Genomic DNA, 19,522 nt, shown 5'->3' on the forward strand with positions numbered 1-19,522 from the left:
AATTCTTTGAGTAATCATGTAAACAGTTTTGTTACTCTAGTGACTCAAATCAAATGGATATCACTTTTAAAAAACTAATTATTTCATTGCAGAAAATCACTTTTAAAACTTTATTTTCTGTATGTATGTGTGTATGATTACGCGTGTTGGGGAAGGAGTTTAGGGGAGGAACACTGGCCAAACTAATATTGTCTCAAATCCTCTTAGATTTGATGTAGCACAAGTGCTTACTTATATGTCCCAGTAAAATTCCTTGTTTGCTTGTTTTCAAGGGTTCTGAGCATCTGTGAATCTTGTACAAGATATTGTTATGCCAGGTTAAAAAGTAGAAAGAAATGCATCTCTGATATAGAAACTTTATGATTAAAAAAGAAGAAAGTGCAAATTGTCATTGTCTTAAATCATAATCCAGTGTTTTTCATTGAACTCTGCGCTAAACAATGCTCCCATAAAAAATATCTCATAAATTAGCATTGAACTTTTTTGATTTTCTAAACAATAACCTAAAAGTGTACAAAACACTTAAGCTTAATATTTATTTAATTGAAACTTTAAAATTATTAAAGTTTTGTGGTAGAAACTGAATTTAATAACAATGAGATCTTTATAAATTAAATGATACAAAAATTTATAAAGCACTTACTGTATTTTGGGTATTAGTTCCTAGATAATGCACATTTATGAGTTAACAGTTTTGTCGCAATAAATTAGGGAGAAGGACATTTAAAATAATGATTTCTTTAAAGTGTGGTAAGGACTATAATGCAAATACTATATACAAGGTACTATAAAATCACAGAAATGGGATCAACTAAATCAATTTGGTAAATTGGGTAATACTCAGAGGGATAGGAACTTTGGAGCTATGTCTTATTGAATGAATTTTAGACAAATGGAGAATCAAGGGGGAAACATTCTAAGCAGAGAGAATAATATAGACAGATATAAATTGATGAGAAATAGCTTGATGTACTAGGGCAATGGTAGGCAAACTGTGGCTCGCAAGCCACATGCGGCTCTTTGGCCTCTTGAGTGTGGCTCTGCATTAGAACCACTTCTTCAAAATAGACTCGCCCAGGTCGAAAACCTACTTCTGCGCATGGTCCACGAAGTTTCAATCGCACCCTAAGTGAATGTCTGCATGTGGTATTTTGTGGAACAGCCACATTCAAGGGGCAAAGAGCTGCATGTGGCTAAGGAGCTGTGGATTGCTGACCACTGTGCTAGGGGAAATGACAATTAAGTTGAAGATACTGGAGCAGAGATTTGAGGTTAGAGACTCATTGGTGATATGGTTAGAATAGAAAGGGTTGGAAAAGACAATTTGTGAAGTTAGCCTTTTATTTATTATGTTTAGTCTTCTAAGATTTTTCCTTTAGACCACTGGTTTCTGAAGTGTCTTTCAAGAACTTTCTTTACTGGCTGACATGAAATTGGGGAAGTACTATTTTTCAGGTTTCCTACCTCTGCCTCAATTAAATTTTACATGTTCTAATTCACATAGGACTTCCTTTAAATAAATAAAAAGTTGGTCTAGGTAAAAGGAACCACTGCTAAAGTAACTGAGTAAATATTTTAAAAACAATTAGTATAGTGGGTTAATTGCAATGAAGGCAATAATGGGGACTAGTTGCTAAAGTTAAAGGCAGAAATACTGAAGACCTGAACTAAGGTAATTCAATTTAGTGGGAAAAGGTTTCAGGTTGGTTTAGTAATTCGTATTAATCGCACTTGGTAATTGATTAAAATATAGGGTGAGAGGATGAAATCTAGGATGATTCATATCTAGTCTGGGTGGAAAGCTGGATAATGGTGACATAAGATAATTTAGGAAGAGATTCAGGCAATGGGGGTTTAGACTTTTTTATACTTTAAGTACTTATAAACAAAGTCTAATACAAGAATAAATTGTATATAAATTAATATAGAGAGGACAATGTGCCAATAATGCATCTTGGTGTTCAATAAATTATTATCTATTTCTTGAAAGATCCTAGAAATAATACCCTATAAATAATCATATCTGTGTCCAGATTTTGAGGGAGTACATACATAAAAGAAAAAAGAATTTAAAAATTGCCTTGAAGTTAATATATATTGAGTAACTTTATTACCCTATTTGTTGAAGAAAACCTGTTGTTACAATATATTGAGTTCCTATTATGTACTAGGCATGGGTGCTAAGTGTTTTGTGCATATTTTATGGAATCTCATAATTGCCTTATGAATAGTATCTTATTATTCAAGTAAAAATTTATGGCTCAGAGAATTTAATTGTTTATGGTCACAAAAGAATTGAGTGGCAGAACTGAGTTTCAAACCTAGATCTTTTAATTTCAGAATTAAATTTTTACATGCTCTATATGACATCATGATGATGACATATTTTGTCATCATCATGATGTCAAATAGAGCATGTAAAAATCCAGTGTGAGGTTTTCATCTCCTCTTACTTTACTTGGCCATATATGCTTCATCCCCTAACAGACAGTGGAACCTTCTTCCTTTGATTACTATAGCTTTCCCTCCTGCAATTTGGATTTACTACAAAGAGAGCCATTGAAACAAAAATTTATTTTTTAACCTATGCTTGTGCCCATAATGAAATTATAAAGATAATGTGGGGTTGGGGGGAAGAAGAGATTAATCAAAGAATTTATATGCATAGATGCATAATCCATGGACACAGACAGAAGTGCAGTGAATGCTTGGTGGGTGCAGGTGCAGGATGGGGGGGGGTAAATGGGGAAGAAAAAGGACATCTGTAATACTTTAAACAATAAAGATACATTTTAAGAAATGAAAATGAATTCAAGCATATCTAAGTATCAAAATATTGCAGTGATGAAATATCCACATGACAGGTTAAATTATTCCACTTTCATTCATGTTTTTAAATAGTTTATTAAAATGAAAGCAATGTGATAGAAGATGAGATACATAATCAATTGTGAGATAATAGGACATTTATTTGAAATTACTATGAAGTATATTCTTATACTATGCAAATTCTCATTTATAAATATACTCCATGATTTTAATAAAGTATTACAAAAATAGCATTAAAGTTTTAAATATGTTATTGAGAGCAAGTTTAACTGTTAAAAAAAAGGAAACATACTAAAATGTGTTGAAATTTCTCTCAGATAGAAAGACAAGTGTCAGAAATAAGAATAATAATTACCAAGGGTGGTAAACAAATATAAACCAGAGTTGTAAAATGTCTATTTAACAGTAGTAAAAAGTGTAAGTAAATGCCATATTTTCTTTTCTTTTTTATGTTTTTTTTCTGATCTTAATTTTTTAAAAACTCTTTATTATTGAAATTATTACATAAGTCACACTTTTCTTCCCCATTCACCACTTCTAGGCTTCCCCAGGTCTTCATCACCCTATTGTCAGTGTCCATGGGTTATACATATGCAAACAGGTACTTTGGTTGATCACTTCCTAACATCTACCGGACCCACCTTGGGTCTGAGATTCAAAAGTCTGTTGCATGCTTGAATGTCTCTGGATCTATTTTGTTCATCAGTTAATTTTATCCATTAAATTGCTCATATGAAAGAAGTCATGTGATACTTATCTTTCTATGGTGGTCTTATTTTGCTTAGCATAATACTCTCTAGGTCCCCCCATGCTGTCTGAAAGGGTAAGAGATAATTCTTTTTTTTACAGCTGCATATTATTCCACATTAGAAATACACCACAGCTTCTTTATCTGCTCATCAAATGATGGGCACTTGGACTGTTTCCAGATCTTAGCTATTGTAATTTGAATTACTATGAACATAAGGGTGCATACATTCTTTCTGATTGGTGTTTCTGGCTTCTTAGGATATATTTCTAGAGTGGTATCACTGGATCAAATGGCATTTAAATTTTTATTTTTTTGAGGAAACTCCATACTGTTTTTTATTATGGCTGCACCAGTCTACATTTCCACTAGAAGTGTACTAGGGTTCTCTCTTCTGTACATCTTCACCAGCACTTACCAGATGCACTGGTTAATAATACAGATTTTGTAATAAAAAAAAAAAACACGGTAATTTCAAGAGAAACATTTTAAGTGCTTTATTCAAAGTAATGCCCATCACTAGCTACACATTTCCCACACCTATCAGGTAATTTGTGGATACCATCCCAATAGAACTTTTCTTGTTTTGAGGCAAAGACCCAATTTTACAATTCTTCGTACATTTTGAAGGCTACTCAGAAAGTGTGTGTGCCATTGATCTGAACAAGTGGTAATCTGAAGGAGCAAAGTCTGGTGAATACTATGAATGGGTTAATACTTTCCAGGCAAGATCTTTTAATGTGTTTTAACTGGTTTTGAAGTGTGTGATGGTGCGTTATCATGAAGCAAAATTACTCTGCAGTGTCTCCTGGCCCATTCTGGTTGTTTTATAATCAAAGTGTGGTGGTTCAAATTGATTGTTGTCTGTAGCAATCATTATTAATGATTTCATCTAGTTTTAGAAGCTCATAATACACCACACCTTCCTGATCCCACCAAACCCAGAGCATTGTCTTCTTTCCAAAGTGATTTGGCCTTGCAATTGATATAGATGGTTGGCCTGGATCAACCCATGATTTTGTGTATTTGGGATTCTCAAAATAAATCCACTTTTCATCGCCAGTCAAAATTCAATGCAAAAAAGATTTTCTTTCATGCAGTTGAAGCAACATTTTACTAATGATTTTTCGGTTTTCCATTTGTCTTTCATTCAGGTGATGTGGCACACATTTTCCTTCCTTTAAAATCTTTCCCAGTGCTTGTAAATGATCAGAAATTGTTTTCTGAACAATGTTCAATCTTTCTGCAAGTTTTTTTTTTTTAGTTTGACACACAGCTTCATCCAATAATGCATAAAATTGTTGGTCTTCAAACTTTTTCTGTTGACCTGGACGTTCTTTGTCTTTCACATCAAAACCATCACTTTTAAAGAGTTTAAACCAGTGTTCACAAGTATCTTGAGATGGAACATGTTCACCATAAGCTTCCCAAAGTATACCATCACTTTCAGCAGTACTTTTCTTTAAAATAAAATAATGAATTAAAACTTCCTTCTAATATTCTTTCTTTGTCATGAAATTCAACATTTTTAAGTGCAAAAATATCTATGATGTTAACACTTCCGAAAATTTGACATATGAAGTTTTGAAGCTTGCTGTCAATACTACAAAATAGCCTACATATTAAATTGCATATATATCAACATATGTGTAACTCCATGTTTTGGAAAAAAAAACACACACATTATTAACTGGTACACCTGGTATCATTTGTTGATTTGTTGAAGGTAGCCATTCTGAGAAGTGTGAGGTGATATTTCATTATCTTTTTAATATGCATCTCTCTAATGATCAGTAACTTTGAGTATTTTTCAATATGTCTCTTGGCCTTCTGTATGTCCAATTTGGAGAAATATCTATTTAGGTCCTTTGCCAATTTCTAAATTAGATTGTTTGTCTTCTTTTTGTTAAGTTGTATAAGTTCCTTGCATATTTTGGCTATTAACTCTTTAACAGATGTATCATTGGCAAATATGTTCTCCCTATAGTGGACTCCCTTTTCATTTTGTTGATTTCTTTTGCTGTTCAGAAGCTTTTTATTTTGATGTAGTCCCACTTACTTATTTTCTCCTTAGTTTCCCTTTCATTAGGAGATATATCCAAAAACATATTGCTATGAGAGATGTCTAAGATTTTGCTGCCTATATTTTCTTCTAAGATTTTTATGGTTTTACAACTTATATTTAAGTCTTTTCCCAGTTTGAGTTTATTCTTGTGCATGTTGTCAATTGGTGGTCCAGTTTCTATTTTTTTTTATATATATATCTTTACCATTTTCCCAATACCAATTATTGAAGAGACTGTCTTGAATTCATTGTATGTTCTTGCCTCCTTAGTCAAATACTAATGACTGTAATGGCTTGGGTATATTTCTGGGATCTATGTTTTGTTTCATTGATTTATATGCCTGTTCTTTTGCCAGTACCAGGATGTTTTGATTACAGTTGTGTTGTAATATAACTTGATATCTGGTATTGTGATCCCTCTAACTTTGTTCTTTTTTCTCAAAATTGCTCAACTATTTGGGGTTCTTTTTGATTCCATATAAATTTTTTTAGTATTTTCTAAATCTGAGAAAAGTGCCATTGATAATTTAATAGGGACTGCATTGAATCTATAGATTGCTTTGGGTAGTATGCACATTTTAATGATGTTTATTCTACCAATCCTTGAACAAGGTATATTTTTCCACTTCTTTATATCTCCTATCTTTGTCTCAACCTCCTATAGGTTTCTGAGTATGTCTTTTACTTCCTTGGTTAAGTTTATTCTTAAGTATCTTATATTTTTGTTGCAATGGTAAATGGGAATGTTTTACCATTATCTCTTTCTGATAATTCATTATTGATGTCTAAAAATGCCATGGATTTCTAGGTGTTAATTTTCTATCTTGATCCTTGTGAATTCATTAAATTTAGCAGTTTTTTAATAGAGTCTTTAGGGTTATCTATGTGCAGTATCATCTCATCTACAAGTAGTGAGAGTTTTACATTATACTTTCCAATTTAGATGCATTTTATATTTCCTTCCTATCCAACAGCAGTGGCTAGCACTTCCAGGACTATGTGGAATAAGAGTGGTGAAAGCAGACATCACTGTCTTGTTCCTGTTCTTAAGGGAAATGGTTTTAGTTTTGGTGCTTAAGTATGATGTGATCTGTAAGTCTGTCATATATGGCCTTTATTTTATTGAGGTATTATCCCTCTATTGCCACTTTAGTGAGCAGTCTTATAACGGCTTTTTGTTGAATGATCTCTCAGCATCTATTTATCTAATTATTTGATTTTTGTCTCTCAATTTGTGTACGTGATGTATCACATTTATTAATTTGTGAATATTGAACCAGCCTTGCATCCCTGGCATAAGTCCCACTTGGTCATGGTGTATGATCTTTCTCATGTATTGCTGGATCCAATTTGTTAAGGATTTAGCATCTACCCATGTTTCCCTGAAAATAAGACATCCTCCAAAAATAAGACCTAGCACATGGAAAGATAAGACATCCCCTGAAAATAAGACCTAGCGCAATTTTGGGAGAAAAAATTAATATAAGACACTGTCTTATTTTCGGGGAAAGAGGGTATGTCCATCAGGGTTATTGACCTCTAATTACCTTTCTTTGTAGGTTTTGGCATTAGGGTAATGCAGGCATCATAAAAAGAGGTTGAAAGTGTTTCTTCCTCTTAGAATTTTTGGAATAGCTTGAGAATAGGTGTTCTTTGAATGTTTCCTAAAAGTCCTCTGTGAAGCCTCTGGGCCAGGGATTTTGTTTTCTAATTATTATTATTATTATAATAATAATAACAACATTACACTTCAATTCCATCAGTTGTTACTAACCTATTCAGGTTTTCTGATTCTTTCTGATTCAGTTTTGGAAGATCATATTTTTTCTAGGAATTTGTCCATTTCATCCACATTGTCAAGCTTGTTGGCATATAGTTGTCAATGGTATGTTGTTACACTATTTTGTATTTCTGTGATGTCAGTTGTTACTTCATCAATTTCACTTATAATTTTATTTATTCATATCCTCTTTCTTTGTTCCCTTATGAGTGTGACTAAAAGTTCACCAGCCTTATTTCTCTTTTCAAAGAACCATTTCTTAATTTTATTGATATTTGGTATTATGGTGGTTTTTAGTCTCTGTGTCATTTATTTCTGCTCTGACCTTTATTATTTTGTTCTTTCTACTTATTCTGGGCTTTTATTATTGTCCTCATTCTTATTCTTTAAATTGTAGGGTTAAATAGCTTATTATTAATTGTTCTTGTTTTTTGAGGTAGGCATGTGGTGCTATGAACTTCCTTCTCAGGACTGCTATGGCTGTTTCCCATAGAAATTGGGTTGGTCTGTGATCACTTTCATTTGTTTTTAGGATTAATTTTTTTCTTGATCTCATTGTTAACCAATTTAATGTATACTAACATGATATTTAGCCTTCATGTATTTGAGTGTTTTTACTGTAGTTGATTTCTAATTCCATGCCATTGTGATAAAAGATGCTTTATATGATTTCAATCTTCTTCAACTTGCAGATATTTTTGTCTCCTAATATGTGGTCTATCTTTAAGAATTATGCATATGCACTTAAGAAGAATGTATATTTTGAAGTTTTGGGGATGAAATGTTTTGTAAATGTGAATGAAATCCATCTGATCCAGTGTGTCATTTATAATCAATGTTTCCTTTTTAATTTTTTATCTGGAGGACCTATCTAGTGTAGTCAGTTGGGTCTTAAAGTCCCATACTATGAACTGTATTGCTGTTGATCTCTCCCTTGAAGTTTGTCAGATATTTTTTATGTATTTGGGTGCCTCTATATTGGGTGTATATATGTTTACCATGGTTATATCCTCTAATTACATCAATCCCTTTAGTATTATTTAGTGAGCTGTATTTTCTCTTGTGATGATCTTCATTTTGAAGTCTATTCTGTCAGATATGTGTATTACATATGGCAACTTTTTGTTCATTTCAATATGCCTGAATTTTCCCCCCATCTTTTCACTCTCATCCTATGTGGGTCTTTTGTTCTGAGGTGGGTCTTTTTTAGAAAGCATATATTTGGGTAAAGATTTGTGTCCATTCAGTCACCTTATGTTTTTTATTGGAGTACTTAATCCTATATTTACATTTAAGGTTATTCTTGATAATTACTAATTTATCACCATTTTAATTCTTTATGTCTATGTTGTGCTATCTATCTCTCTCCCTCACTCACTTTCTCCCTCTCCACCATTTCTTCTTACAACAACCCCTTTAGCATTTCTTGTTGTGCTGGTTTGGTGGTGATTAACTTTGTTATCCTTTTATTTTCTGGGAAGCTCTTTATTTCATTATCTATTTTGAATGATAGACTTGCTGGATATAGTGATATTGGTTTCAGATCCTTCCTTTTAGTACCTTGAATACTTCATGCTATTCCCTTCTGGCCTGTAGAGTTTCAAATGAGAAATCAACTGACAGCCTTATAGGAACTTCTTTGTACTTAACAAATTGCTTTCCTCTTGTTGCCTTTAAGGTTCCCCCTCTTTAATTTTTGGCATTTTCATTATGATGTGTCTAGGCATGGGCCTGTTCGGGATTTTCTATCTTGGTACTCTCTATGCCTCCTAAACTTGTGTGACATTTTCCTTCTCTAGGTTAGGGAAATTTTCTGCCATTATTTCTCCACACAGGTTCTCTATCCCTTGCTCACTTTTTTCTCTTCTACTTCTATGATGTGATTATTTTGTTTTATGTTGTCCCATTGCTCCCTTAAGTTTCCTCCTGTTATCTAATTGTTTGTTTGTTTGTTTGTTTGTTTGTTTTTGTTTTCTTTTTGGTTCTCTGATTTGAGTGATTTTCCCCCCTGTCTTCTAAATCACTAATTTAGTCATTGGCTTCTTCTAATCTGCTGTGTTTTCTCTCCAATGTATTCTTTATTGGTGCAGTCATTCTTTATTTTTGATGGGTCCTTTTTCATAATTATTATATATTTTCTCATGCTGTTAACCATCCTTGTCATCATTATTCTGAACTCTATATCTGATAAATTTCTTATTTCCATTTCATTTAGCTTTTCTTCTGGAGAATTATCTTGTTTTTTCATTTGCATTTTGTTTGTTTGCATTTGTTTCCCTATTTTGGCTCTCTATTTGTGTTTGTGTCTACATATTAGGTAGATCTGCTAGTGCAGGACAATATCAGATGCTGTTTGTAATTGGCCTTGGGTACCCTGTTTGGAGCTATCAGTAATCCACAGTTTGTGGCTACCTCTACTGGTGCTGGGTGCCTTTGGAAAGGACCAAGATGTGCAACAATGTCTGCCTTTCCTATCTCTGGGTCCAGAATTAAATCAGGCAGAGTCTTAAAACCTCAAGAGACCTCCCTCTGCCTGCAGTCTGATTGCTATTCAGTTTTGATTAGCCTCAGGCTATCAATCACGGGGGGTGGGGTGGGGGTGGGGGGGTGGGGGGGTGTTCAGACGTTTTCCAACAGAGTGGAGCAATTGCTTCTGCCTTAAGGAAGGGAAACAAATGCAAACAAACAAAATGCAAATGAAAAAACAAGATAATTCTCCAGAAGAAAAGCTAAATGAAATGTTTTTCTTAGTCTTTTAATTCCCTTCAGAAACTCCACAGGTTGGGGCAAGGGATTTTCCAATAGGGTGGGGCAATTGCTCCCCTCTCCACACACACACCCTGCCCCATGCAAAAAGCTGCCTGGATGATAAAGGTTTGCTGGAGAAATATGTGCTCTGCAGTATGAATGAATGACTCAGCACAGGAAGCCCAGGTGTTTTCCTTCCAAGCTCTAACCCCAGAGCCACCAACCCTCTTCACACAGCTCCAGTCCATCCTGCCCTCCCTCTGCCAAAACCCAAGGTGAATGGCTGTACATGAAATTATGTGTTGTTCCCTTAAGAGAGCACCTGCATTTCCAGCCATCTCTCCCTGGCATATTGCAACCCCACTACTTTTTATAGCCAGATGTTCTGTGAGCACCTTTCTTAGTTCTGGCAGTCTGGTTTGGGGAGCACAGTTTAGGTTTAGACACCAGAGCAGAAACCCTCACAGCTGAGATACCCCTCTGGAAATTCAGCTGCTCTCTGGGAACCTGGACAACCCCTTTGCACCTCTGTACTTCCTACTACTCTCTATGTGGTTTTTCACTTTCCATCATTGTTTATCAAGGTTCTCTTTAGCTAGTCTTCACTTGATTAATCAGGATGGTTTTTCTTTATTTTAGTTATAATCTCAGTTTGATCCTGGGACCCCATCAATGTAGCTTCCACTTGTTCCCCTGCCATTTTGGAATCCCCAAATACTATATTTTTAATACTTCAAAAAAATAAAGATAGGTAAAGGATTGAGTTGGTAAATACATAAACACTTTTTTTTATATGTGAAAAGGTAGAAAAAATATTAATCAGGGGTAAGAGGAGGAGTCTGCCCAGCTCTACAGTAATTCCTCTCCTTAGCTTACTTTAATTTATTTTATATGCCAAAGAATATCTTACTTAAATATAGTGAGAAAAAATGCTCTGTAAAACAAAGTAGAAATAATTCAGGGATTACACATTATTTTAGATTAGACATACCATTTAACTCCTCAATTAGCAAAGATAGAGATAAAATAAATTCTCCATTTAGCTGTTAGCACATTTCATATTTGATATGATATTTACTATGCATTACAAACTTAACTTACTTTAATTTTATTTAAAATATTTTTGAAAAATTCAGTTGATTTTTTCTTCTTGTTGTTAAGTTGTTAATTGTTACCCTAGGACATTTTTTCATTGATGTCTTTAGAGAGAGTGAAAGGGAGTGGGAGAGACAGAGAGAGAAAACCATTAATGTAAGATAGAAACATTGATTGGTTGCCTCCTGTGTGTACCCTTACAGGTGGCAGGAATCTAGCCTGCAACTGAAATATGTGCCCTTGACATGAATCAAACCCAAGATCTAACAATCAGTGGGATGATGCTATAACCACTGAGAAAAACTGGCTAAGGCTCAGTTGGCATTTTTAATATGGTTTGTTACAGGTTGGGAATTATGATTTCCCCCCAAAATGATTATTTACATGTTTTACAATAATTTCTGGCTGTAGGTTCTTACATTTCAAAATATTTTTTGTAAAGAAGGAGATAATGTTGTACAGCTGTGTATTATTTTACATAAAACTGGAAAATCAACTATTGTAAAGAGTCAGCTATCTTTTTTTTTTCTTCAATGTTATTTGTGTCAAGAAACCCCTTTGAACCCTGCTAAGATTGCCTACATAGTGGAACTTGTTCTACATTTGTTTATATTACTTCTTTCTTTCCATTTGTAACTTAAAAACGGGATCTAATGGTTACAAAATAAAATGATCATGGTGTCACTTTTAAAAATATTGTGATGTTAGCCGAAACCGGATTGGCTCAGTGGATAGAGCATAGGCTTTTGGACTGAAAGGTCCCAGGTTCGATTCTGGTCAAGGGCATGTACCTTGGTTGCGGGCACATCCCCAATAGGGAGTGTGCAAGAGGCAGCTGATAGATGATTCTCTCTCATCGATTTTTCTAACTCTCTATCCCCCTCTCTTTCTTTCTGTAAAAAAAAAAATCAATAAAAAAAATATTGTGATGTTATTTTGTACAATATATTGGCCTTTAAATCGTTATTTTTCTCCCCAGCAATTTCAACCAAAAAAAGCAAATGAAAAGATTTAGATATTATTACATTATCATTCTTATATTTATTGAAGAATAGTTCTCAGTTTGTGAATAAACTGAGAATGTGAATATAGCTTTCATGTAAATCTTTTAAATTCAGAACATTTTCTGGTATGTTATATTGTTTTATCTGCTTAGCATAAATGTTTATTTTAATTTCTATTTTATATTATTTTTCTTCCTTTTTTATTTGTATTTTTTATTTCAAAAATGTTTATTTTCTTCTTGGTTATATTCCCCATATAAAATGAAACCTGATTAATTCAAACTTCACTTATTCAGAATTTGATATGATTCAGACAACAGCTATGCTAAGATTTTTAATATTAATAAAAATGTATTTTAAACAAATTGTAATGACTAACAAGAAATGGCTCTGTGTATGTGTGTGTATGAGTGTGTGAGAGTATGTGTGTGTGTGTGTGTGTGTGTGTGTGTAAGTTTTAATTTTTTTAAATTAAAAAAAAAATTAATAAAAGCATGGCTGTAGAGCCATTTAAACCTTTGGTTGGTTTAAATGTACTTAAATGTCTAAAGCTTGTTTAGCAAAATCTGTTTCTATATAACTAATCAGCATACTAATTACTGATGATAGCTCTTTATTCACCAAGACATAACTAATAGAATCTATCCTTGACAATATTGTTTGATATTCACTTAAATATTATATCTATGTAACTCTAGAATCTATCTCTATCCTCTATATCTATAAAGATATATGTGCATTCATTCTTTTTATTTAACGCATGTTTTTGAACATCTATTCTGATATATTACATAAGAAAATTTTGCAACACATTGAAATAATATTTATTTTTTGAGTCAGAATTTTCCCAAATTCTATTCAGGCTTTTCCCTGGTTATTGCAAAATGATAAAGTTTGTGTTTTGCCTTCATATATTGAAGTACTGACTTTCTCATTTCATGTTGTATCTCTGTTCCTGTTTTACAACCAATATCTTAATTCTGTACATTAATTCATAATAATCCCATTCCATAGTATTTTCTGTAAAATCTTTTGGCCTATAGAGGAAGAAAGAAGAGGGAATATCTTCCCCATCTTCTTTGAAACTCTGCAGAAGTGGTAATATTCCTGGATCACACAGAAAGGATGGATTAGTCGTGTGTGACTTTGAATTTCTTTAAAATGGCTGCTCTCCTTTCCTCAGCCTATGAAGCACTGCAAATAGACTGATGTGCAATTTGGCCTGAGATAGATTTAAACTGACAGTTTACAAGGAAGAAATAAAGTGCTTCAAGTGAAATTCCTGCAGTATTCATTCCTTAAAAGGTAGCATATTCTCTAGCTATTTTTTCCTTTGAGCTCTATTGTGTCAAAATATATTTAGGAATTTCAGTTCTAATCCAAGTTTCTGAGTAAATGAACCCATAAAGATTCAATTCAGTAATAGTAGGTACAGCACTCAACTCAGTATCGGTAGAGCCAAAAGTAGAGTCCTGCCAAGCCTTGGCAGCATGATATCAACTTCATGATAAGATACAATGCCAATTAGCCTGATGGCATCATTGGAATTAGTGCCCCCCTCTTTGTGGAATGCATTTCATTTTCTCACTCAATGAGTTTTGATGCTAAGATGTGGTCAAAAGGAGGACAGAGAATTCTCAGGCCATTCTTGTGTGATTCTAAAATGGATATATAGAAAAATAAAACCAAATCTTTTTTATGGTTGACTTAAAACTTATCTCTCTCTCTGTCTCTCTGTCTCTCTGTCTCTCTGTCTCTCTGTCTCTCTGTCTCTCTGTCTCTCTCTCTCTGTCTCTCTCTCTCTCTCTCTCTCTCTCTCTCGACTACCTTTGGGTTTTTCAATGAGTAATGTTGTAAAACATGCTCCATGTTACCCAAATGGAAACTGATTTCATGTCATTACATTTTCTTTAATTTACTTCTTTTGTGTGCAGGAATAAGTGTTGGCCTAACAGGACCCAGAAGTTGAATTACTAATATTTTCTAACATAGAGTGGTGTTAGACTCACATGTGGTTATAGTTTGTCTACTAAATAAAAAGCTTAACTATATCAGTTTATTAACAAGGACTCTATTCCTTAAATTAATTGAATCTGAGTTTCACAAATACTGATTTCTGTGATAATGTCAGTCAGCGAGTTTTAAATATGTATAATAATTACTTCAATCTAAAAATGTCTCCACCCAATTATTTAGACTCCTGCCAATCATTTTTGTCTTGCAAGAGTCGCTTGTAGAGCAGAAACCATTGCTTATTTCCAATATAGGTGAAGGGGTAAACTTGGAATGGAAGCAAACCTCATATGATAATGGTGATGCTGATCATTTCTATAGTGCTTTATAAAGCATTTCCACATATACAATGTGTGTCTAAGCATATGCTTTAGATTAAAGTTGAAATAGAATGATTTTCAAATGTTTCCTCATTGTACACTCTCAGTAATCCTGTAAGTTTAATATTAATATTTCTGATTAACAGATAAAGAAAGTGAGTTTTCAAGAAGTTAAATGAGTAGTGCCAATTCTCAGAGATAGTAAAGGGTAGAGGCAGAATTTCCAAACTCAGGTCTCTTGTTCATCAATACTATATTTTTGCAAATGCTTTGTACTATACCTTTCATGCAAACACTTAGTATTAAAAATGTGGGCTAGAAATCTTTAGGAGCATATGCTTAAGTTTAATATGAGAGATAATATATCTGGTGCTTCAGAAACAGGAAATTTTGAAGTAATCCATGTAATTGACTGTTAGTGATAACAACTTAAAAAACAAAAAAAAAAAACTTTGAACTTTCCTTTACTTTTTCCATCATTCTTAGAGAGTTTACTGTATATGACAGCTAGTACAATTAGATGTGGCTACACTTTTTCTAAGAAGTTTAAAAACAATCTTCTGAGTGATTAAATCTTACTTTTCCTGTAGAGAAAGGTAAAAGTGCCAAGTCTTGAGTGAATTACTTTGATATATGTGACTAATGAATTAACATGATTAAGTTAATGAGAAATAGAATGTTGCCAAACTCCACTAGTCCGGCTGTAATACTACTCTGCATTTACAGTTCTAGCTTCCTCCTGTGTTGAGAGGATCACTGATGACTACACACTGACATTGTGATAAATGATATATCCCACAGTGCCCTGATTTCCATCTGGTCAATCTTTAAACCATCCCTAAATGAGAGATCTCATAAAAAATCACAGACTCTCAAGCCAACTATAGTAGATTATAGAAAGACACTTTTGTATCTCCCAGGCCCATCCCCCAACCCTGTTTTCCCCATCATACACACAATGAAATATACAACCCTCTCAAGTTTGCCCTCTGCCTGACAGTCCAATTTCTCCCCAACTGGAGCTGGATTTCAGTGCAAAAACCTTTGTTTTCCTCCCAAATGAGAAAGCTAGCCTTGCGTTAGCTGCCCACCCTCTCTGCGTGCCACGAGTAAGCCAGCAGCATATTCAGCCACCTGCCCATTCCATGCTCAAGGATCTCCGCACCTCCACAGCTCCTGAGACTCAGCGTCCTTTTCTCTAAATTGATAGAGCTTCCACTCAGCCAGTTTTCTGGTGGTTCTAGACAATGTGTGCTGTTTTCCAGTTGTAGTGTTAAAATTGTTGTAGTAGGCTACATTTAGGTATTTACCTTATGCCGCCATCTTGTTTTCTTTCCTCATGACTATTTTACGTTAATTCTTTCCCAAGGATATTTTTTCCCATTGATTATTAGAGTGGAAGGAGGAAGGGGGAAAGAGAGATTGAGAGAAACATTAATGTGAGAGAAACACATCAATTTGTTGCCTCTTACACTTGTTCTGACTAGGGCTTGGAAAAGAGCCTGCAATCCAGGTAAGTGCCCTTGACTGGGAATCAAATATAAGACCCTTGGGGGCATAGGCCAACACTTTAACAATGGTCAAAACCAACCAGGGATCCCCATAACTATTTTGTAACTATCAATTTGTGCTTCTTAATCCCTTCACCATTTTTACCCATCCCTTATCCCCATCCCCTCTAGCAGCCACCAGTTTATTCTGTGTGTCTATGAATCTGTTTCTGTTTCTTTTGTTCATTTAATTTATTCCTTATATTCCATATATAATGACATCATATGGTATTTGTCTTTTTCTGACTGGTTTATTTCACTTAGTATAATAATCTCCAGGTCCATCCACACTGTTGCAAATGGTAATAGTGCCTTCCTTTTAATAGCCCCATAATATTCCATTTACTGATGGGCACTTAGACTGTTTTCTGATCTTGACTATTATAAACCAGAGGTGCACAACTTTGTGCACGGGTGGGGTCCCTTGACCTGGCTGGTAATCACGGCCAATCAGGGCAGTGTTGCCCAGTCCTAATCAGGGTTGATGGGGGCCAGCAGCTGGGAAGGGACAGCGGGAGGTTAGCCAGCTGGGGAGGGACTGCAGGAGGGACCCAGGGTGTGTCCAGCCCTCTCACCAGTCCTGATAAGCTGGACCCCAGCAGCAAGCTAACCTACTGGTCAGAGCATCTGCCCTCTGGTGGTCAGTGCACATCATAACAACTGGTCAACGGTTGACCAAATGGTCAGTCAGACACTAAACATATTACACTTTTATTATATAGGATAATACTGCTATGAACATAGGTGTGCATATATTCTTTCTGATTGGTGTTTTGGGATTCTTAGGATATAGTCACAGAAATAGGATCACTGGGTCAAAAGGCAATTCCATTTTTATTTTTTGGAGAAAACTCCATACTGTTTCTAACAGTGGCTGCACCAGTCTGCATTCACACCAACAGTACAGGAGGGTTCTTTTTTTTTCTTCACATCCTCGGCAACATTTGTTTGCTGATTTATTGATGATAACAATTCTGACAGGTTGAGGTGATATCTCATTGTGGGTTTTGTTGTGTGTGTTTTTGGGGGTGAAGAAGTGAAGAAAAGTTTATTCAATGAAAAAGAGTTCAATCGTGATACACCACAGATGTGAAACAGCTCAATATTATTATGGCTCAATTATGAAGCAGCATGGCTGTGAAACAGCATAGCTGTAAAGAGGATCTAGAGTAGGGGTGTCGAACTCAATCAGAGAAGGGGCCAAAATCTAAAATCCAGCCTAAATCGCGGGCCGAATGGTTTACTGAACAGTCATAAACTGACAATGTCATATACTGACAGCGGAGTGCAGTGATGACAGCGTGGTGCGGGCCACATTGCAAGGCCTGGCGGGCTGGATTTGGCCCGCGGGCCTTGTGTTTGACACATGTGATCTAGAGCAAGGAGGTCCCAGAGGGGGAAATCCCTGGGAGCCTCTCTTCATTTTGCAGCTCTGGTCTGCTTCACCTACTTCATTTTGCCCCAGTCTGTGCAGGTCTGCCTCACTCTGCTCCTTTGCTCCCTGGAGAGATTTATGGAGTTTCATCTCCAGCTGGGGAAATGCAGTCTTCAGTCTGAGGTAGAAAGAGAACTTGCACTCTGGGGAGCTGGCTTAAATAGACAGAAGTTCATGCTCCTGGTTCCTGATTTGTCATTGTGGTTTTAATTTTAATTTTCCCAATGATTGGTGACTTTGAACATTTTTTCCTATGTCTATTGGTCATCTGTAGGTCCTTTTTTGGAGAACTGTTTATTCAGGTCCTTTGCTCCTTTTTAAATTGGATTGTGGTTTTTGTCTGTTATTTTTGGTGTTGAATTGTATGAGTTCTTTATAAATTTTGTATATTAATCTCTTATTGAATGTATCATTAGCAAATATCTTCTTCCATTTAGTAGGTGTCTTTTTGATGGTTTCATTTGCTGTGAAAAAAATTTTTTAGTTTGCCCTAGTTGGTTTTTCTTAGTGGTTAGAATGGCAGCCTGCAGACTGAAGGGCCCTAGGTTTGATTCCAGTCAAGGACACATGCCCAGGTTGCGGGTCTGATCCCCAGTAGGGGGTGTGGTGGAGGCAGCTGATCAATTATTCTCCCTTATTATACACACACACACACACACACACACACACACACACACAATTAGAGAATGTGGGCATCTTGTCATGTAAGTAAAATGCTTTTAGGTTTTCTTCAGTATGATGTTAGCTGTGGGTTTGTTATATATGTGTTCCTGACTTTCTTCATGTGAAAAATAAAGATAATAATAGTGTTGGCCATATAAGTGTGCTATAAAGGTTAGAGAACATTATGCATATAAATAACTTAGTGTGGCATTTTGCATAATAAACATTCAATAATCGTCAACTATTACTATCTAATATCACAAATAAAATAAATAAAACATTATTTTAGGGGGGTGTTTAACTTAAAATCATGTAGCTATGACATTAAGATACTATATTAAATATGACCCATCTGAAAGGGGAACTTTCCACCTACCAGTTGATTCAGGAGGTTTAAAAATCAGTGAAATTATTTATCTTAAAAGGTGTTCAATTGCAATAGTATGGTCATAAGCAGTCTATTTATTTATCAACCTAAAATAAGTTATAAAAGAATGTTATAGTTAGCTTTGATGAATTCAATACATTTTCAAAAATCTATGTTTGAACATAATGATTTTTTAAAATCTGAACATTTTAGAGAATGTGCTTAGTTCATGATTTTTCTGCTACCTGCTAATTTTTAGACAGTCCTAGATACCTCTAAATCATGCCATTATAAATTTGCTGAAAATCAAGAACAGGCAGCACATGTCAATATTCAGCAGCCTGAACAGGGCATACTATCTAAAATAAATGTCATATCTTGATGCGGGGTTGGGGAGATAAGAAGAGATAAACCAAGGAACTTATATACTTATATGCATAGCCCATGAACATGGACAGTAGGGTGGTGAAGATCTGAGGGGTGGGTAGGGGCTGGAAGGAAGGGGGTAACAGGAGAAGGATAGAAGACATCTATAATACTATCAATAATAACAAATAATAAAATAAAATGTCATAAAGATCACAAACTGAGAAACCAAATGTTAAATATGAAAAACCTTAAGGTCCAAAGCTATAACTGTGATGCAATGAAAATATGCATCCCCATGTGAGATACATTACTAGCTTCAAATACATTTTCGTAACTGCATTTGCATGCATAAGAAGTAGCCTAATCAGCAGAGTCATTGTCACAAATGAAGAATGACAACATGTGAAAAAAAAAAAAAGGGGGCAGCATATGTCATGATCTTATCTGCTGGCACATTCAGTAGCATCACATCTTTTGGGGAATATCCAAATTGTGACTGCTGACTTGGAAATTAAATGAATTTAATTGCTAGAATG

At 34.8% G+C, this 19,522-nt stretch overlaps 1 protein-coding gene across 2 annotated transcripts in view; it reads left to right on the forward strand.

Annotated features, from left to right (window-relative positions):
- Positions 1–19,522, forward strand: part of DACH2 (dachshund family transcription factor 2) — a gene marked incomplete at both ends in the record, with an annotated part of 550,140 nt that overhangs the window by 274,494 nt on the left and 256,124 nt on the right. The window lies entirely within an intron of this gene.

Source organism: Pipistrellus hanaki (assembly GCF_964339955.1).
Source record: "Pipistrellus hanaki genome assembly, chromosome: X".
Lineage (NCBI taxonomy): Eukaryota > Metazoa > Chordata > Mammalia > Chiroptera > Vespertilionidae > Pipistrellus > Pipistrellus hanaki.